Source organism: Engystomops pustulosus, chromosome 5, assembly GCF_040894005.1.
Source record: "Engystomops pustulosus chromosome 5, aEngPut4.maternal, whole genome shotgun sequence".
NCBI lineage: Eukaryota > Metazoa > Chordata > Amphibia > Anura > Leptodactylidae > Engystomops > Engystomops pustulosus.
Genome location: NC_092415.1, coordinates 138,223,672 through 138,244,335, shown reverse-complemented (window position 1 = coordinate 138,244,335; position 20,664 = coordinate 138,223,672). Strand labels below are relative to the sequence as shown.

The 20,664-nt window shown below is 41.1% G+C and overlaps 1 protein-coding gene and 1 long non-coding RNA gene across 3 annotated transcripts in view; one reads left to right on the top strand and one right to left on the bottom strand.

Moving 5' to 3' along the window:
• The first annotated feature begins 378 nt into the window (after positions 1-378).
• DDC (dopa decarboxylase) overlaps positions 379-20,664 on the top strand; it is a 117,939-nt gene continuing 97,653 nt past the window's right edge. Inside the window, exon 1 of one of the 2 annotated variants that reach the window (XM_072153159.1) lies at positions 379-531. The gene's annotated coding sequence lies outside the window, so the exon portion shown is untranslated. The remainder of the gene's footprint in view (positions 532-20,664) is intronic. The other variant, XM_072153157.1, reaches the window with a different exon arrangement.
• On the bottom strand, positions 2,370-18,731 carry LOC140134194 (uncharacterized). The gene is made up of 3 exons (XR_011856111.1): positions 18,663-18,731; positions 3,512-3,716; positions 2,370-2,534 (listed from the first exon to the last, which is right to left on the bottom strand). It is a non-coding gene; the product is annotated as an uncharacterized lncRNA (long non-coding RNA).

Sequence of the window (20,664 nt, the reverse complement as noted above, 5' to 3'; positions counted from 1 at the left end):
GCCATAACCTGTATGTTTATTGGGAAAGGGGTTGCACTTGTTTCTTTGTGTTGAAAAACTTGAAAAACATTAATCAAAATGATTTGATTAATAAAAAAAAATATTTGTAAAAAAAAAGATGCATATATTTTACAAACATGCTCCAAGTCACTATTGCTCCATTTTTGGACAGATGGACTCTGCTCTCTGTTTTAAATTTTTTTATTTCTATATACAAGGAGAGAGATCAACAGGAGAGAGTGGTGGGGTACTATAGAACTCATGGCATATTGTAATGTGAATCTACCCTTTTCATATCTGTGAAGTCTGCTCTGCTAATAATCTATTTTTGATTCTACAGTACAATAGGGGATGTTACCATGCTGCTCTTGTTTTGGAGGAGAGATGCAGCTGATTGTTGAATGACATGCAAGTATCTGTGATTGGCCAGAGGGAGGTGGTTATGCTGACTATATACAGGCAACAGCTTGTCTGGTGTATCATATGTGAGAGTGCAGCTACTGGAGATTCAGGGGATTTACACTGTAAACTGTAAGTAACATTCTCCTCCAGCAGCTTTGTGTCTACCTAATCCTTAGAAGATAAATAACTGGATTACTGTACTCTTAGCCTTATTGTTCTTTTGAACCGCTACTATACCATATATTATGTATGGCATTTTAGGTCAGAATTCAATATTTATGACAATGTATTTCATTTGGAGAAATATATCACTATGATTCCTACTTCATCTATGCAGATTTGCTTAAATGATTTCTTCAAAAATATTTCAATTCTCACCAAGCTTATTTATTATTTAATTAAGCCCTTGATTTATTGTCTTCATGAATTTATATGTGGCCAGATGTAGCTAATTTCCCCATAGTTTCTCATAAACACTCAGCTGCAGTCGTTAGTCAAAAGAAAATACATCAGTTTCTATTAGTTTGTAAACAATTGGTAATCAGTACCTACACTTAACCTCATGAGGTGTTAGGTGTTCAATATTTTGTTCATATCTTAATTTAAAGTGGTGTTAGATCCAAGTGTTTCTGTAAAAGTTTTCTGTTTCTCTATAAATATATGTTTTTCACATGTAACTGTATTGTAGCATTTTCACAATGTTGGTAATATGAACCTCTCATTGGTTTCAACATGTCCGTCTTACAAGATATTTATAATGATATCCAATCAATTAGAGCAGTAATTTTATTTTTTTTTTAAATCTATTAAGACCTAAAAATGCATTAAGATCTGTGACCATATCACACATAGATGTGTGAGCTTTAAGGACTTTCATCTTCAGATGGAGAAAGTTAATGTGGATAATATTATCCAAGAAGTACAAAAGTGCTGAATCATCAGCGAACACACAGAATCTTTCATTTTAATTTCATGCTTGACACATGTATTTTTAAATTTTGGTCTTTAGACTATTTTAACTCATTAGTGCCTGGTACCAAAAAAGTGTAATTTGCTTTCTTTTAAAAAGAAATCTAACCACCTTATGTAGCCTACTTGTTTTATCACCAGTCCTAGAAATGTACGAAAAAGCCCCACAGGTGTATTAGAAGAACCTTTTGTAGTATGCAGCTCTCCAATAAGCAGCCTCCATCAGTGAATTCCACTGACACCCACACCAGAACATCTGGACCTGTGAATACTGGTCAGTTAATCTGATAAAAAGCATACTCCTGGACTAGTGTGCATGCACTGGGCATAGAAATAAGGTTGACATTATATTTGAGAAAGGTCTGTGCCCAGCTAGGAGACAGACTCGCACTGAAAGTACATTCACATAGTCCAGCTCTTCAACCTCGCAAATCAATTGCCCAGTGGTCGCTGCTTTATAACAATCACTTTACATTCCTTATTCCATCTTGCATGCTATAAAGCATGAAAACTGTAAGGACTGCTATGTCTTGTTCACAAAATATGGTTTTCATGCATTTTTTTTGGATCAAAATGAGCCAATATTGACCTAATATTTAAATTTTCTGTGATGCTTCAGAAATCTGCCTAAATTGGAGACAAAAATGGTCTGCATTCTGCTTGTCACATTTTTTTTTGTTTTTCAGCCACTTGATTGATTCACAAGGAGTAGGTTTACAATAGCTATATCTAATTAAGTAATATTAAAAACGGTTGCTTGATTGACATTTACATTTTGTATTTGCATTCTATATTCAAAGGAAATTGACATTTTTAAATTTTTTTACATTTTAATTAGCAAAAATGTTTACATTTTCACATGACACATATCTATTTGTAACAGAGATAATTACTACAATTTCTTTCCTTTCAAGCCAGAGGATGTTGCAATCGTGATTAACAGCACATGTCTGGTGAAACTGTGCCCCATTGCTTTATTATTATTTCCATATGACCAAATAAAAATATCAGTATGTAAAAAATGTAGATGAACAAACCTTTAACTGCTTACAACATGAAAGCTCCTCAAATGTGCTATGAGCAACATTTTCTATGGAGCTCCAGTCAAGTGTGAATTCTGGTTCTAACTTCAAATGATAAATCATTGCAGTTATGTCCGTTTTCTGTGGAAATAGATTTGCTATTACAATATTTTTTTTATTGGTATCAATGTTTCAGCATTGTCTTTATATTAATTTGCGTATAATAAACATACAAATATTGTTTTTTGAGAAGAGTGTGTCAGAACAATATTGCAAAGTACTCATACCTGATGTGGTTCCTGAGCACATCATTTCAATATTTGGTCTATAAATAAGTCAGATTGCCATCTCAAATATTGTACTCTGTCTTCAGAATGTCTCAGAATTGTCCCATCTGCCAATTTGTGCGAGATTTGTGACTTTTTACCAATCGTGCTACTTTTCACTTCACACAAATCACTCCAGATTTTTCATGTGAATCAAGATGCAGTAGACAGATTGATGAAGTGCAACTTTTCAGAAAAGCTGCAAATTTAGTTGAAATTTTACTCCAGTCTGCATAGGATATAGGAAAAATTGGCATCTATTTCTCATGCAGAAACATTTATCAAGCTTTGTAAGCCACTATAATAAATCTGATTTGCAAAAGAGCTCTTAGGACATTTCAAAAAACTGAAGAAAGATCCTGCCGAATAATAAATCTCCCCCAATGACTGACAATAAGAGATTGTACATATTTTGTTATATCACTTTTTTGTGCCCTCAAAACCCATATAATGAATTTAAAATGGTGCTGCCTTTGGGAGAGAGCAGGTTAAAGGGTTCCTGTCTACTGATTTATGGCACTCAAAGGCATAAAGAAATGCTGATAGGCTCCTCATTACTACGTGAAACTCTGAAGTATTGCTGTGTTTTACAACAACTTCTCGCTTTCTCTCATGGTATGATTGATAAGTCTAAAATGATAAAAATAGGTAGAGATCTGGCAATCATTCTTAAAAAGAGGAGAGAATCTGCCATGTGTTTTCCTTTAAATGTGAACATCGCTGGTGGTCTTTTTAAGTTGGGTTAATGAGCATTTCTTTATGTATATTACCTGGTGTCAGATGATTACTCACCTCTTTAGGTCCCTGAGCGGTCTATGCTCCAAGCACTGGTGCACAAATGGCTGTCAGGGGCCATAGGTGGGTGTCCTCTATATTGGAAGCATGATTTATGATGGGGATCCTCAATATGAATGACAGGAACGTATGCAGAAATCTATTCCCACGTCTACTTCTTTCTCAAAGGCAAGCAACCCCATGCACAAATCCCATCCTAATTCTGATAAAAAAAAAAAAAATCTTGTGAAAAGCCCACTCATTCCTGTTGTGTCATCTAACCATGTTGTTTTCCTGTAATGTCTTATTTTGTTCATATATGTGATAAAGGAATATGATAACCCCTTCTCGCCGCAGCCCTTTTTGTTTTTGCGTTTCATTTTTCACTCCCCACCTTCAAAAATCTATACCTTTATTTATCTTTCCATGTACAGAGCTCTGTGATGGCTTGTTTTCTGTGTAACAAATTGCACTTCAAAATGGTGGTATTTAATATAACATGCCGTGTACTGGGAAGCGGGAAAAAATTACAAATGCAGTGAAATTAATGAAAAATGTTGTATTAGGGGCTTGGATTTTACAGATTTTACTGTACACCCCAAATGACATGTCTCCTTTATTCTTTGGGTTGGTACGATTAAAGGGATACCAAATTTGTATAGGTTTTGTAATATTTTCATACATTTATAAAAATTAAAACCTCCTGTCCAATTTTTTTTTTTTAATTTTGCCATCTTCTGTCACTAACTTTTTTTTTTATACTTTGGTCTATGGAGCTGTGGGTGGTGTCATTTTTTGAGACTTTTGATAATGTTTTTAATGCTATCATTTTTAGGACTGTACGACCTTTTGATTACTTTATGGAATAAGTCATCTAAAGAATTTTTTATATTTTTTAAAATGGCAAAAAAGTGCCATTTTCAACTTTGGGCGCTATTTTCCATTACGGGCTAAGCGCAGCAAAAAAAAAAAATTTTGATCGGGCATTTTTGGATGTGGCGATACCTAATGTGTTTATTTTTACGGTTTATATATATTTATATCAATTCTAGGGAAAGGGGGGTGATTTGAATTTTTAGGTTTTTTATTGTAATTTTTTTAAAAAAATTATTTTTACTAATTTTCAGACTCCCGAGGGTACTTTAACTGTAGGTTGTCTGATCGATCCGATCAGTATGGCAGTATATGGGGATTTTCCTCCTCATTCATTGCAATGTGCTGAAAATGAGACTCGGGTGTTACTGGTAAGACCTCTTCTACACTTGCGTTTTTCACGTGCGTGTTCTGCTCGTGCTTTTGATGCACAGAACTTGCATTGCACTCTGACCTATTGTAATCAATGGGCTTTTTCAGACTTGAAATTTTTTCACTCACATTTTTAAATGCGCGTTTAAATCTCAGCATGCTCTACATTTGCAAGTCACGCGCATGAAAATTGCTCTATACAAGTCTATGGAAATGCATCCAAAACGCATCGCACTCTGAGACACATGCAAGTGCAATGGGTTTTTCATGCATCATTTGCCATAGAAAAGATAGAGCTAAGTCCTGAGTCCTTTTCATGCGCGTTATCTGCACGTAAAAAACGCATTGAAATCTCATTGAAAACACATGTGAAAAACAAAGACAGTGACTGAAAACTGATCAGACTCTGACGTGATCTACAACGCAAGTTTGGAAGGGGCCTAAGGGGCAGCAAAGACTTACCGGCTATGGAGAGGGTTCAGCTCGTGAGCCCTCTCCATGCACCCGCACCCAGCATGTGACGTACTCCTACGTCACATGTCGGTAAGGGTTTAATAAAGTATTATGCGATGGATCTGAAATATGAACTTCTGTACTTAAGATTTTTACTCGCCCCACCCTTGACCCCTTTGCTTAACACATCGTACTATGTTGTGCTGCGTGGGGTGTATGGAGCTGGCTCAATTGCTGTACTTCATGCACAGCAGGTGTCAGCTGTATAAGACAATTGACACCCGCCTCTAACTGTCATGTTCGGTGCTGGCACCGACTGTGGGTGTTAACCTGTTATGTGCCATGGTCGAACCCCAGTCATCTTAGATTGCAGATCGGCGCCCCCTGTGACATTATCAGAGGGTGCCAATTAGTTGCTATGGCAGCCTATGGTTTCTTAGAGACTCCTAGGCTTTCCATCCATAGTGATTAGCAGTAAAATTAATACATACTGCAATACTGTAGTAGTATATAGTATGAGTGATTAGACCCACCAGGGTTAAAGTACCCTAGGGTGTCTGAAATAATAGCAAAAAATTTAATTAAAAAAAAAAAAAATCACCTCCCTTTACCTAGAACACATAAAAAATAAATAAACCGTAAATATTATAAACAGGTTGAGTATCACTACATCCCAAAAGGCCCATTCTATCAAAATATTGCCCAAGGTCTTTTTCACCATTTATCCATCCATAAATATTTAAATAAAAAAAATTATCAAACAATCGTAAAGATCCCAAATTGGTATAAGTTAAAACGTCAACGCGTCCTTCATAATAGGTCCGTAAACCAAAGTGTGAAAAAGGCCTCAGAATTTGGCAAAAGGGAAATTAATTTTTTTTTTGTACAAAGGATTTGAATTTTTAAATCTATTCAAACCTAATGAAACCTACATATATTTGGTAAACCTGTGATTGTACCGACCCAAAGAATAAAGGGGGGGTGTCATTTGGAGTGCACAAAGAAAGCCGTAAAAGCTGGACCCGCAAGAAAACACCCCAAAAATGTTTTTCCCCGCTTTCCATTACATTCCATTGACTATTACATGGCACCAATAAAAATTATAATTTGTCCTGCAGATAAAAATCCTTCACATATCTCAGTAAACCGTACGTTAAAAAGTTGTACCTTTTTGAGTGGTGGGAATTAAAGGTCCAGAAAGGATTAATGGACTAATTTATAAATGTTGAACTTATTTCTGGAGAGATTTTGCTTAGTATATGAAATTTCTACTCATTTTTCTATATTTACAGTGCGAGCAAACTGCATAACATAAGTTAGCGCTCTAAATAGACATAACTCTCAGTACATGCTTCTAAGTGGAAACAGAACCATAGAAATATAAATTAGAAGAGTTCTTTAAAGGAAGGTTAGTGAAGTGGAATCTGGCAAATATTACTAGCAATACTGCACTAAGGCTCAAAGGTTGTATTCTAACCAATGATCTTTGAACCACTTAATATGGAATGCTTCCAGTTTAGTTGAAATGCTATGTGTATTCTGAAAGTATGTTACATGCATGTATTTATTTAGGTTTTTGGAACTGCAACAAAACTATAACTTTTTTTAAATTATTTTCTTCACTACTACACCATACTACCATTTATCAAAAGCGCAATAGAAACAACTTACCGTATATACTCGACCCAAGGCCCTTAATTTTACCACAAGAACCTGGGCAAACCTCGAGTATAAGCCGAGGGTGGGAAATGCATTGGTCACAGCCTCCCCAGTATATATCCTGCCGGACCCTGGCCCATAGTATATAGCCATCACCTGCCCCCCAGTATATAGCCTGCCAGCCCATATCCCCCAGTATATAGCCAGCCTCCTGCCCCAATATATAGCCACCCCCCCCTGCCCCAGTATATAGCCAGCAGCGGCGGAAGCCAGAAAGGTGAGTTTTCATATACATTTTTTTACTCATGTATAAGCCGAGTTTGGGTTTCAGCACATTTTTTTGTGCTGAAAAACTAGGCTTATACTCGGGTATATATGGTAATCTGACTCCAGAGCAAGTTGGAATGCACTGGGGGAAGATTTATCAAACTGTCTGCAATAGAATACTGTTGAGATTTGCTACAACAAAACTGCCTTTGAGCCACATTTATAAAGGGTTTTACAACATTTGTAGACTCCACTTCTGACTACAACAAAAAGGTGTGACATTGAAAAGGAACTTGGCTTTGCTGTAAAAAGTCTATGCAAAAAAAAAAAATCTATGCACATAGATCAATATTTTGGCAAAGTTTTCTGGCATAAACTAAGGCTGGCAGCAGACTGCCAATGTAAACTCTCACAAAAGTTTAAGCTGTCACCAGATTATACCACATTAAACTACTAGGTATGGTATGAAATGTTCTTTTTTGAATTCCCTCTTTTATATGAAATCTCAACTGTTTTCCAGTCTAGGGTCTGCAGGGTGTCACTTCATTTACATTTACTTCATCTTGGACAGTTTCTAGAATAAGAGAAGAGTAATCTACTAGCAGTAAATGTTTAATTTCCCTCTAGCACCATTAGTTAAGAATTCACAATTGAAAAAGGCTCATTCAAATCAATGGTTTTTCATGTTATTGTGTTATGACTGACTTGAATGGTCCTTGACGCAGATTTTTCTCCATCCTTGCTATGCCATAACTCAAAGAGTTTACTTTTCCTGTGTAAAGACACCTTTAGACATGCAGAGATGAGATTGCATCCATAATCTTACAATCTCCTGAAAAGTGCAATTGGACATTGTAGCTAGTTCTAATAAGCATTAACTGATATATGCAAGTCCCATCTGTGCTTAGATGTCTTAATTAGAATGGTAGCCTAATGGCTATTTATTTATGGGTCTGTCATTCTAGTTCAGAATCTTGCATGAAAGTCATGTAATGCTTTCCCGTATACTGCCAACAAAGTCCATTGTACAATGGCAGGTGACGTAACTACAGTGGTAGCAGCCATAGAACTGTCAGGGGGCCACTTCATCCAATCTGACACTAAAGAGTGAAGGATGTGCACTATTATATACATGTTATGCTGCACATGGTACAGCACAAAGGGGCACATTTCCTTACCTGTCCCATTGACACTGCTAATCCGGAAAGTCCGACGAGGATTCAGGTCTGCCGTGATTAACTAAGATCGTGCATCCAATTTCCTGCATGTGTTGCTTCCCCCGCTGAGGTCCGCCGGAGTTCCCTTCTTCTTCCCGGTGTATGTGAGTGCTGATCTTGTGACACAATTTGGTTTTTAAATTCCGCGGTTTGTCCGAATAAGTTGGGTTGTCCGACATCCACGCCCCCCGGCCGGTGTTACTTACCAGTAACACCTGTGGGTGTTAACCCGTTCATCGCTGCCGGCAAAGCCGGCGGCGGCTTCAAAAAGATGGTGGTTAAAGGATGCCGCCATCTTTGTGAAGATTGTCGCTCCCTGTGATGTCATCGGGGGCAACGATCAGTTGACACAACAGCCTCGGGTCTTCAGAAGACCCGGGGCTGTCTCGTTTTAACACATTCATTACAATGTGCAATTTGCACAATGTAATGAATGAGGAGGAAATCAGAAAACCTAGGGTTAAATGACCTAGAAATGACCCAGTAGAGACCGTGGTAGCGGGCTGCTGTGATGCAGTTCAAGACAGTGACACCAAGGTACAGTCCAAAACAGGTCTCGCCTGCGTTTATTGCAGCAGAAACAAAATAAACGGCCTTCACATTCAGGCATTAAATAAACGAAAAATCCTACCCGTCAGGGTGCTAACTATACAGGTATTCCACGAACTCACCCCTATACAAAATCACTTGGCTGCTCCAGGCACAGAGGTCAGGGCTGTGTGCTCTCCAACCTCCTTTCAGAGAGAGACCACCCTCTCAATCTGCTCAGCAGCTTTATGCAGACTGATTAGGCTTCTCCCATCACCTGTGTCCAAGGTGCTGGACAACACAACCTCAGCACTCAGGCCTTGCATAATAGGAAAACCTAGGGGAAACATACCGCCCATCCACAGTTAACCCCTTCAGTGTCTCACATACCCTCCCCCTCTGTTTGACCCTGTGGGGGCGAACACTTTTGGCCACCAGACAGTGGGTATGAGACAGGGCATCGGCATTCCCATGCAGCTTTCCTGTTCGATGTTCTACCGTAAACTTGAAATTCTGCAACATTAGTAACCACCTTGTGACCCTGGCGTTCCTCTCTTTGGCCTGACTCATCCAGTTGAGGGCAGAGTGATCGGTCACTAGTGTAAACTGTCGCCCTATCAAGTAATACCTCAGGGATTCCAGAGCCCATTTAATCGCCAAGCACTCCCTCTTAACTATACTATAGTTCTTCTCAGAGGGTGTGAGCTTGCGGCTCAGGAATGTCACAGGATGTTCCTCACCCTCCACTACTTGGGACAGGACAGCCCCTAAACCCATGTCAGAAGCGTCAGTCTGTACAATAAAGGTCTTGGTGAAGTTAGGGGTGATCAGTAGCGGTCCCTCGCACAAAACCGTCTTAAGTCGCTGAAACGCCCCCTCAGCCTCTTCACTCCACTTTACCATTACCGACCTGCTACCCTTGGTCAGGTCAGTCAGGGGTGCCGCTATTGTTGCAAAATCGGGAATAAATCGGCGATAATAGCCCACTATGCCTAGGAAAGCCCTCACCTGCTTCTTGCTCATAGGTCGTGGCCACTGTTGTATCGCCTCCACTTTATTTACTTGGGGTTTGATGACACCTCGCCCAGTACGGTACCCCAGGTAACGGGCCTCTTCCAGACCAAGTGCACATTTTTGGGGGTTTGCTGTCAACCCTGCTGCCCTCAGGGAGTCTACCACTGCTTGTACCTTGGCTAGATGACTCTCCCAATCGTTACTATAGACTATGATGTCATCCAGGTAGGCCGAGGCATATCTCCGGTGAGGTTTTAGCACGAGATCCATTAACCACTGGAATGTGGCGGGAGCCCCATGTAGCCCAAAGGGGAGTACCACATACTGAAATAGCCCATCAGGAGTAACAAAAGCGGTCTTCTCTTTAGCCCTGTCAGTAAGGGGTACCTGCCAATACCCTTTCGTCAGGTCAAGGGTGGAGAAGAACCTAGCCTGCCCAAGTCGTTCTATCAACTCGTCAACTCTGGGCATAGGATAAGAATCAAATTTGGACACCTCGTTCAACTTCCTAAAGTCATTGCAGAACCGTAGGGAACCATCAGGTTTGGGAATCAACACAATAGGACTCGACCAGTCACTTTTAGACTTCTCAATATCCCCCAGGTCTAACATCTGCCTGACTTCTTCGGATATGGCTAGCCGGCGCGCTTCAGGGACCCGGTAGGGTTTTTGGTGTACCCGGATGTGGGATTCGGTTATGATGTCATGCTTGATGACTGAAGTACGACCCGGTAACTTAGAGAACACATCAACGTTTCGGAGCACAAACTCCTTCGCTTCCTGAATCTGGGCCCTGGAGAGGGACTCCGAGATCCGTACTTCAGGCACCTTGGCATCGGGTACACCTACCTCCGGTGTCACCTTCTTGGGAACGGACGCTTTTTCTACTCCCACAGCCATCAGGGACTCTCTTTCCCTCCATGGCTTTAGGAGGTTCACGTGGTATATCTGTTCGGGTTTCCTCCTCCCCGGCTGAGATACCTTGTAGTTTACCTCCCCCACTTTCTCCATGACCTCATATGGACCTTGCCATTTTGCCAAGAACTTACTCTCAACGGTGGGCATCAGAACTAGCACTCTATCGCCTGGGTTAAAGGTCCTGAGTCTGGCTGATCTATTGTAGACCCTAGACTGGGCCTCTTGTGCCCTTGTCATGTGCTCCTTAGCTACATCCAAAAGCCCACGTGGGGAACGGCCATATAACAGCTCAAAGGGTGAGAAACCCGTGGAGGACTGGGTAACCTCACGTATGGCAAACATCAGATAAGGCAACAAACAATCCCTGTCCTTCCCATCTTTGCTGACCACCCTCTTTAGCATCCCCTTCAAGGTCTTGTTAAACCTCTCGACCAGGCCATCTGTCTGAGGATGATATACCAAGGTGCGGAGCTGTTTAACCTGGATTAATTTACACATCTCCTTCATTACTCTAGACATGAATGGGGTTCCCTGGTCAGTCAAGATTTCCTTGGGGAGGCCTGTACGGGAGAATACCTGGAACAGTTCCCTAGCAATGTTTTTGGAGGAGGTGTTCCTTAACGGGATTGCCTCTGGATACCGCGTAGCGTAGTCCAGGATAACCAGGATGTACTGGTGCCCCCTTGTGGACTTGACTATGGGGCCAACCAAATCCATTGCAACCCGTTCAAACGGCACCTCTATGATTGGTAACGGTACCAGAGGACTCCTGAAGTGGGACACCGGGGCAGTAAGTTGGCACTCAGGGCAGGAGTTACAATACCGGTTTACCTCCTCCCACACCCCGGGCCAGAAAAATCTCTGCAGGATCCTCTCTCGGGTCTTCTCAGCACCTAAGTGCCCTCCCAGCACATGTTTATGTGCCAAATCTAGCACCAGCCTACGGTGAGATTGGGGTACTACAAGTTGCTCAACCTCCTCACCCCGTACCTGGTCAACCCTGTACAACAGTTCCCCAACAATCACCATTCGGGGGTATATTTTGTCAGCCCCTGGTATTTGGAGTACCCCATTTATCACCTTAACATTCTCCCGTGCTTTAAATAAGGTAGGGTCCTGTAGCTGTGCAGCCCCAAAATTTTCACGGGAAATCTCAAGGTCCGGCATGTCGGCCACCTCCTCGTGGCCCTCGACCTCACCAGCTAGGACCTCTAGGGGGGAGAATTCATCACATGGGGTCACCCCTACTGCTGGTGTGGGTACATTGGCCTGAAAGGGTTCAGGGGCCAAGGCCGGACACACCTGATGTCCATTATCTGCAACAGCACCTGAGTTGGGTCTTCGTCTCCAGAGGTCCCAAAACACCGGTACGTCTCTGCCGATTAATAGCCTCATGAAACGGGGTCCCCACCACCCCCACTTCATGGGTAATAGAACCACAAGGGGTATGTAGGTTCATGACAGCAGTGGGATATTCGCGAGTGTCCCCATGTATACACAACACTCCCACTTTCCGCCCACTGTATAGTCCAGGATCAACCAAAGTTCCCCGCACCAGGGTGACCAGACTCCCTGAGTCTAGCAAGGCTTCCACCGTGTGACCCCCGATTGTGACCATACACACTTGGGGTTCTGCATCCATGACCGACTCGGCTGCCAGAACCGGCCGGGCAAACAGTGACACTCGCCAGGTCTGGTTGCAGTCCATTGGCTCCACTGACAGGGGACAGTTGGCAGCAATATGGCCCATTTCATGGCATCGCCAGCACAGGATACGACTGTGACCTCTGTCACGGGCCTCGTTGGGTTTCTGTGTATCTGACCCCCCCAATGAACCCCCTCCCAACCTGACCTGTCTCCCCTTTTCTGCAGTAGCAGTCTTACCAGATGGTTTGGTGACCCTGTCACTGGCACTGCTTCGTGTGGGAGAGATAAGTAGAAGATCCTCCGTAGCCCGATATCTCTCTACTAGGGACACGAGTTCCTCGGCATTGGCTGGACTGGCCTGTCCAACCCATCGCTGGAGCCGAGAGGGCAGAGAACGGATGAACTTGTCAAGAACAACTCTCCTCTCGACCATTTGTGCTGGGGTGCAGTCCTCTGGTTGTTGCCACTTCCGGACGAGATGGATCAGGTCATGCATTTGGGAGCGCAGGGGTAGTTTTTCCGAGTACCCCCACTGGTGGACCCGGCTGGAACGAACTTGTATGGTGACCCCAAGACGAGCCAGAATCTCCGCCTTTAGCTGGGGGTACTCACGGGCCTCCGTTTCACTCAGGTCGTAGTGATCAGCCCGGGACTCTTCCTTCTGCTGGCGGGACCTCTCCTCCTGCTGCTGGAACATGGCTTGCTGTTGGCGGGACCTCTCCTCCTGCTGCTGGAGCATGGCCTGCTGCTGCTGCCGATTAGCTCTGGCCTCCTCCTGCTGCTGGCGGGACCTCTCCTCCTGCTGCTGGAGCATGGCTTGCTGCTGCTGCCAATTTGCTCTGGCCTCCTCTTGCAGGTATTTAATAAAGTCCTCCATCTTGGCTTTATCCTGCAATTTGCCTGCTGCTTTCACCCAGGCCATGCAATGTTGCAGGATGTAGCGAGCCTTTCAGGTGTGTGTCTTTTTTTAACTGCCCACAATCCGAAGCACCATATGTGGGGATTTGGCCCAGTAGAGACCGTGGTAGCGGGGTGCTGTGATGCAGTTCAAGACAGTGACACCAAGGTACAGTCCAAAACAGGTCTCATCTGCGTTTATTGCAGCAGAAACAAAATAAACGGCCTTCACATTCAGGCATTAAATAAACAAAAAATCCTACCCGTCAGGGTGCTAACTATACAGGTATTCCACTAACTCACCCCTATACAAAATCACTTGGCTGCTCCAGGCACAGAGGTCAGGGCTGTGTGCTCTCCAACCTCCTTTCAGAGAGAGACCACCCTCTCAATCTGCTGAGCAGCTTTATGCAGACTGATTAGGCTGCTCCCATCACCTGTGTCCAAGGTGCTGGACAACACAACCTCCGCACTCAGGCCTTGCATAATAGGAAAACCTAAGGGAAACATACTGCCCATCCGCAGTTAACCCCTTCAGTGTCTCACAATATATATATATATATATATATATATATATATATATATATATATATATATATATATATATATATATTATATAATTCAAATTACCCCTTTTTCCCTAGAAGTCATATAAATAAATAGTAAAAAATCATAAACATATTAATTATTGCTGCATCCAAAAAATGCATCCAAACATTTTAAAAAATATAAAAAAATTCAATAAAAAGTGATGAAAAGGTTGTACAGTCCTAAAAATATAAGCATTGAAAACTTCATCAAAAGTTGCAAAAGAGGGCACCCACTGCTCCATAAACCAAAGCATGAAAAAGTTATTAGCGGCAGAAAATGGCAAAATAAAATTTTTTTTTTTAAAATGTTGTTCTTGAAAATGTATGAAAACATTATAAAACCTATACCAATTTGTTATCCCTGTGATCGCACTGACCCAAAGAATGAAGTAGATATGTCATTTGGGGAGCACAGTGAAAGCCATAAAATCCAAGGCCACGTCAAATTTTTTTCCCGCTTCCCAGTACACGGCATGGAATATTAAATACTGTCACTATGAAGTACAATTTGTTACGCAGAAAACAAGCCACCACAGAGCTCTATATGTAAAAATAAAAAAGTTATAGATTTTTGATGGTGGGGAGTGAAAAATGGAAATGCAAAAACAAAAAAAGGCCAGGTTGTTAAGGGGTTAATAAATGTGGCTATAACATATATATGATGTTTATATGGTGTGTGTATATATGTGATATGTATATGCTGTATGTGTGTATGGTGTATATACTGCATGTCTGTGTATTTGTTGTACATCTGTATACGACACTGTATGTGTGTGTATATCTCATGTGTACAGTACAGACCAAAAGTTTGGACACTCCCTCTCAAAGGATATTCTCCTCACTATAAAAATTGTAGATTCACACTGAAGGCATCAAAACTATGTATTAACACATGTGGAATTATATACTTAACAAAAAAGTATGAAACAACTGAAAATATGTCTTATATTCTAGGTTCTTTAAAGTAGCCACCTTTTCCTTTGATTACTGCTTTGCACACTCTTGGCATTGATGGACTTCAAGAGGTAGTCACCTGAAATGGTCTTCTAACAGTCTTGAAGGAGTTCCAAGAGATGCTTAGCACTTGTTGGCCCTTTTGCCTTCACTCTGTGCTCCAGCTTACCACAAACCACCTCGATTGAGTTCAGGTGACTGTGGAGGCCAGGTCATCTGGCATAGCACCCCATCATTCTACTTCTCGGTCAAATATCCCTTACACAGTTTGGAGGTGTTTTTGGGTTATTGTCCTGTTGAAAAATAAATGATGGTCCAACTAAACGCAAACCAATGGAATAGCATGCCGCTGCAAGATGCTGTGGTAAACATTCAAAAACCATTTTGAATAAATTCCCAACAGTGTCACCAGCAAAGCACCCCCACACCATTCCACCTCCTCCTCCATGCTTCACGGTGGGAACCAGGCATGTAGAGTCCATTCGTTCACCTTTTCTGTGTTGCACAAAGTCACGGTGGTTGGAACCAAAGATCTCAAATTTGGACTAATTAGACCAAAGCACAGATTTCCACTGGTCTAATGTCCATTCCTTGTGTTCTTTAGCTCAAGCAAGTCTCTTCTGCTTGTTGCCAGTCCAGTGGTTTCCTAGCAGCTATTTTACCATGAAGGCTGCTGCACACAGTCTCCTCTTATACAGTTGTTGTATAGATGTGTCTGCTGCTAGAACTCTGTGCGGCAGTGACCTGGTCTCTAGTCTGAGCTGCAATTTCTGAGGCTGGTGACTCGGATGAACTTATCCTCTGCAGCAGAGGTGACTCTTGGTCTTCCTTTCCTGGGGCAGTCCTCATGTTAGTTTCTTTGTAGCGCTTGATGGCTTTTGCTACTGCACTTGAGGACACTTTCGGAGTTTTCCCAATTTTTTCGGACCGATTGACCATCATTTCTTAAAGTAATGATGGCCACTCATTTTTCTTTACTTAAATGCTTTTTTCTTGCCATAAAAATTTTAACAATCTATTCAGTAGGAATATCATCTCTGTATCCACCTGACTACTGCACAACACAGCTGATGGTCCCAACCCCATTTAGGAGTCAAGAAATCCAACTTATTAAACTTATAAACATATTGGCTTATATTTTAACCCCTTGTGGGCTGGGATTTTACAGATTTCACTGTATGCCCCAAATGACATGTCTACTTTATTCTTTGGGCTGGTACGATTACGGGGATACCAAATTTGTATAGGTTTTATAATGTTTTCATGATTTAAAAAAAAATTAAAACCTGTACAAATTTTTTTGCCGTCTTCTAGCGCTAATAACTTTTTTTATAGTTTGGTATACGGAGCTTTGGGAGGTGTTGTCTTTTGCGGATTTTGCTGACGTTTACTATGTTATAATTTTTAGGACTGTACGACCTTTTGATCACTTTTTATAGAATTCTTAATTTTTTTTAAAATTACAAAAAAGTGCCATTTTCGACTTTGGGCAAAATTTTCCGTTACAGGGTTAAACGCAGTGAAAAAACGTTATTATATTTTGATAAATCCGCATTTTCGGATGCGGCAATACCTAATATGTTATGATTTTTACTGTTTATATTAGTTATAGGGAAAGGGGGGTGATTTGAGGTTTTAGGTTTTTTTATTATAATTTTTTTTTTTAACTTTTTCTATTTTTTTTTTTTTACTATTTTTCAGACTCCCTAGGGTACTTTAACCCTAGGTTGTCTGTACAATCCGAACATATACTGCCATACTATATTATGGCAGTATATGGGGATTTTACTCCTCATTCATTACAATGTGCTGATAGCACATTGGGGCAGATTTATCAAGTGTCTGAAAGTCAGAATATTTCCAGTTGCCCATGGCAACCAATCACATGGGTGCCGCCATCTTTTTCGCCGGCGGCGATCAGTAGGGAAACACCCGCAATTGGTGTTGGTACCAATCCCGGGTGTTACCGGTAAGCCTTTGCTGCAGTATGTACCAAAGAGTTACCGGCTATGGAGAGGGCTCAGCCCGTGAGCCCTCTCCATGCACCCATACCCGGCATGTGACGTAGTATTACGTCACATGTCGGTAAGGGGTTAAGGACCCATTAGTATATGAATTATGCTGATTCCTGGAATACTCCTTTAAGTCTAAAAATCCACATGTGTTAATTCATAGATTTTATGCCTTCAATGTAAATCTATCATTTTTATAGTAATGAAAATACCAAACTGTGTCTAAACTTTTGGTCTGTGCTGTATATGCTCTATATATATATGTGTGTGTATTTGTGTAAGAGTGTATAAAAGTGTGTGCGTGTGAGTGAAGAACTCTGTTTGTTTATGTATATAGGTATATAAATGTGTATGTATGTGTGGTGATAAGATCTAAATTATGAGATAGGGACTATAAAAATTCTTCTGCAACTCCAAACCCAGGCCGGAGGCTCCAGCAGGGCTCACACAGACCCCCTCATAAAACTAATGGGGTGGAAGAACCTCTCTACATCCTTTCACTATTTCAGCTATAGGTTATGGCCTAATCACTAAGGTCACAGATATCTTGATTTGTAGGAAAATGTGGCATTATCCATATTTCAGCTTCACCACTGTCCCTGATACTTAAAGGCAGGCTTCTACAGTAACTATATCAATGGAGAAGAGATGGCTTCACTATAACAGGAAGCAATTACCTAATTTCTAAAATATTACCACTAAAATCATCATGCCTAGTATGTATATGTGCGGGACATTATGAGGGAAAAGCTGGAATTAAAGCCAAGTTTACAGGATGCCTGCAAGTTCTGTTTTCTTTATCCCTTTTTTATTTTACCAAACTGTTATTTTTTGCAATGTATGTTTATGGCTGTTTTATTTGTCACCCTTTTAAGGCTACATTCACACTACAGTATGGGGGACGTATATACGGCCTACGTATATGCGGCCGATATACGTCCCCCATACACTTCTATGGGCTCATGGCACGGTACCGCTCCGTAGCCCGGGAAAAGATAGGACATGTCCTATCTTTTCCCGTATTACGGCGCCGCGGCCATATGGAGAGGGGCGGGAGTGAGCTGCGCTCACATCATCCTCCTCTCCCCGCGCTGCCGTGTGCCCGCCGCTCTACGGTGCGGCGGGCACACGGCAGTGTGCGTGTAGCCTAATACCACTTTTTTTTGTGCGCACTGTCCTTTTGATATTAAACTTTGATCCATTGATTGCTTAACTTGTCTTGTCAGCCTATGAGGAGTGGTGGCAGCTAAAATCACTCAGTTTCTTGGATGGCGCAGAGCTATCAGAGCACCGGTCCAGATAGACCTGGTAGACTCCCTTCCTGAACCTAAGTCAGCTCCAGTCAGTGAGCAGCCAGGTTCCTGACCATATATATGAGTGTAATATGTATATTTTTAAGCATAAAGGGGGCCCATTTAGGAGTCTGCTATGGGGCCCTGCCTCTTCTAGTTACGCAACTGTACGCCAAGGAGACGATTGATGTTATCAATCAAAACAACAAATGGAACAAAAAGCATTTTTTTTATACATCATGACACTATTTTTCAAATAAAAAACGTTTGGCAAAATGTATTTTTTATCTTTTATATCAGCAAGGATTTCTGTACCACAAAGTGAATAGAAAAATGGGTGGACAACTGAAGTAACTGTCATCAGCCAAATTAGTTCTTCATTTTTGTTCTTTAACAGAACCGATGAAAAATAGGCATGAACACATGTCAACATTGAGTCTGGTTCCTATCTAATACCACATATGTAAACTAATTACCTGAGAATCCTCCCCTGTTGGCTCCTCTTTGTCAGTTTTCTGACCAGTTGTGTTACTCTTGTTTGTTTTTTCCCTTTGTGTGAAATGCAGCTTTGTTCATTATACAATTTGTTGCCGTGGTTACAGTTTACCCTATTACTCATAGCAGTGTCTTTTTGTTACAGCTTAGGTGGCTGGATGTTTGTCTTATTTTATTTGCTATTTTCAGCCGAGGTATTATTTATAAAAACACTTCTTATATATAGATAGTCTTCTCCTTTGGTGAGCAGCTTCTTATCTATCAGCTGTCTGGGTGAGTAGAGGAGATAAAGCTGAGTTACACGAACTGCTAAAAGAGGGAAGAAAGGCATGAGAGAAAGACGTTACAGAAACATATTTCAGATTACTCAGTTTATTATTATGCTTTGGATATTTTATTAATTCAATGATCAAGCAGAAAAGGATATTTGTAAAACAAACATATAAAGAGAAAACTTTGATGAATACAGAGTCAAATAAAATGCTTATACAATATTTTCTACATTTCCTTTGATGCCTTATTTCTTAACCCCTTGCTGCCAAAGTCACTTTTTTACCTTCCTGACAAGGGTAATTTTTTCAAATCTGAAAAGTGGTTATAACTTCGGAACACTTTAACTTATCCAGGTGATTTTGAAATTGTTTTCTCGTGACGCATTGTGCTTCATGTTAGTTGAAAAATTTGGGTGGCATGTTTGGGGATACGTTTATGAAAAAAACATTTGACGACAATTTGGAAAAATTCTTGATTTTCAAAATAAAAGATTTTCTGCTTTTTGGACACATAGTCATCAGCAAAATTACTTGAGAACTATGGTAACATTTACCGAATGTCTGCTGTATGTTGGCATGGGTTTTTTTATGTGCCCTCTCATTTTTGTAGGATATTATGAGGCTCAGAACTTGCAATGTTTTACAATTCCTTAAAAAATGTGAAATCATACTGGGACCTGCTCAGCTTTCAAGTAACTTTGAGAGGCCTAAAACCCCTTAAATTACCCCATTATAGAAACCGAACCCCTCAATGTATGTAAAACAACTGTTATGAACTTTGTTAACCCTTTAATTATTTTACAGGGGTTAAAATAATATTGGATGCAAGTTAGAATTTTTTTTTTCACTAAATGAATGTATTTTTTCAACAAATGTACACATTCTCAGTGGACAAAATGCTCCACAAAGTTTGATAACAAATATCTCTAGAGTATGCCAATATCCAATTTGCGGTGGTAAACTGTTGTATGGGCACACCCCATGGCACTGAAGGGAAGGTGCACCATTTAAAGCAGATTTACATTGTCACTTTTTAAAGGCTATACAATCTTTATTTTTTTGGCAGTTTGGACACATAAGGGCTTATTTTTCTGCAAGATTAGTTCCACTTTACAATTACTTCATTTTAGTGGGTCTTTAGCTTATTGATGAGATTTTATTAACTGTTAAATGTATGGACGACAAGAAAATACTGTATATACTCAAGTATAAACCGACCCGAGTATAAGCCGAGACCCCTAATTTTACCACCAAAAACTGTGAAAACCTATTGACTGTGACCAAATGCATTGGTCACAGCCTCCAGTATATAGCCAGCCAGCCCCCAGTAGTATACAGCCAGCCCCCAGTAGTATACCACCAGCCCGCCCAGCACATAATAAAAATAAACTTACATACTCGCCCTCTGATGCCCCGATGCTCCACGCAGCTCCCGATCCTCGGCGCAGCTCCTCTTCTATCTTCTCTGTGTTGTAGTACAATATGATGTCATCAGTGGCGACACCACCACGTGGACGTGTCTCTGCTGGCTACTACAGCACAGAGAAGATAGAAAAGGAGCCACGACAAGGATTGGGAGGTGCATAGAGCATCGGGGCATCGGAATGGTGAGTGTGCAAGTTTTTTAAATTGACCCGTGTATAAGCCGAGGTGAGGTTTTTCAGCACATTTTTTTGCTGAAAAATTCGGCTTATATACGGTAGTCAATTCT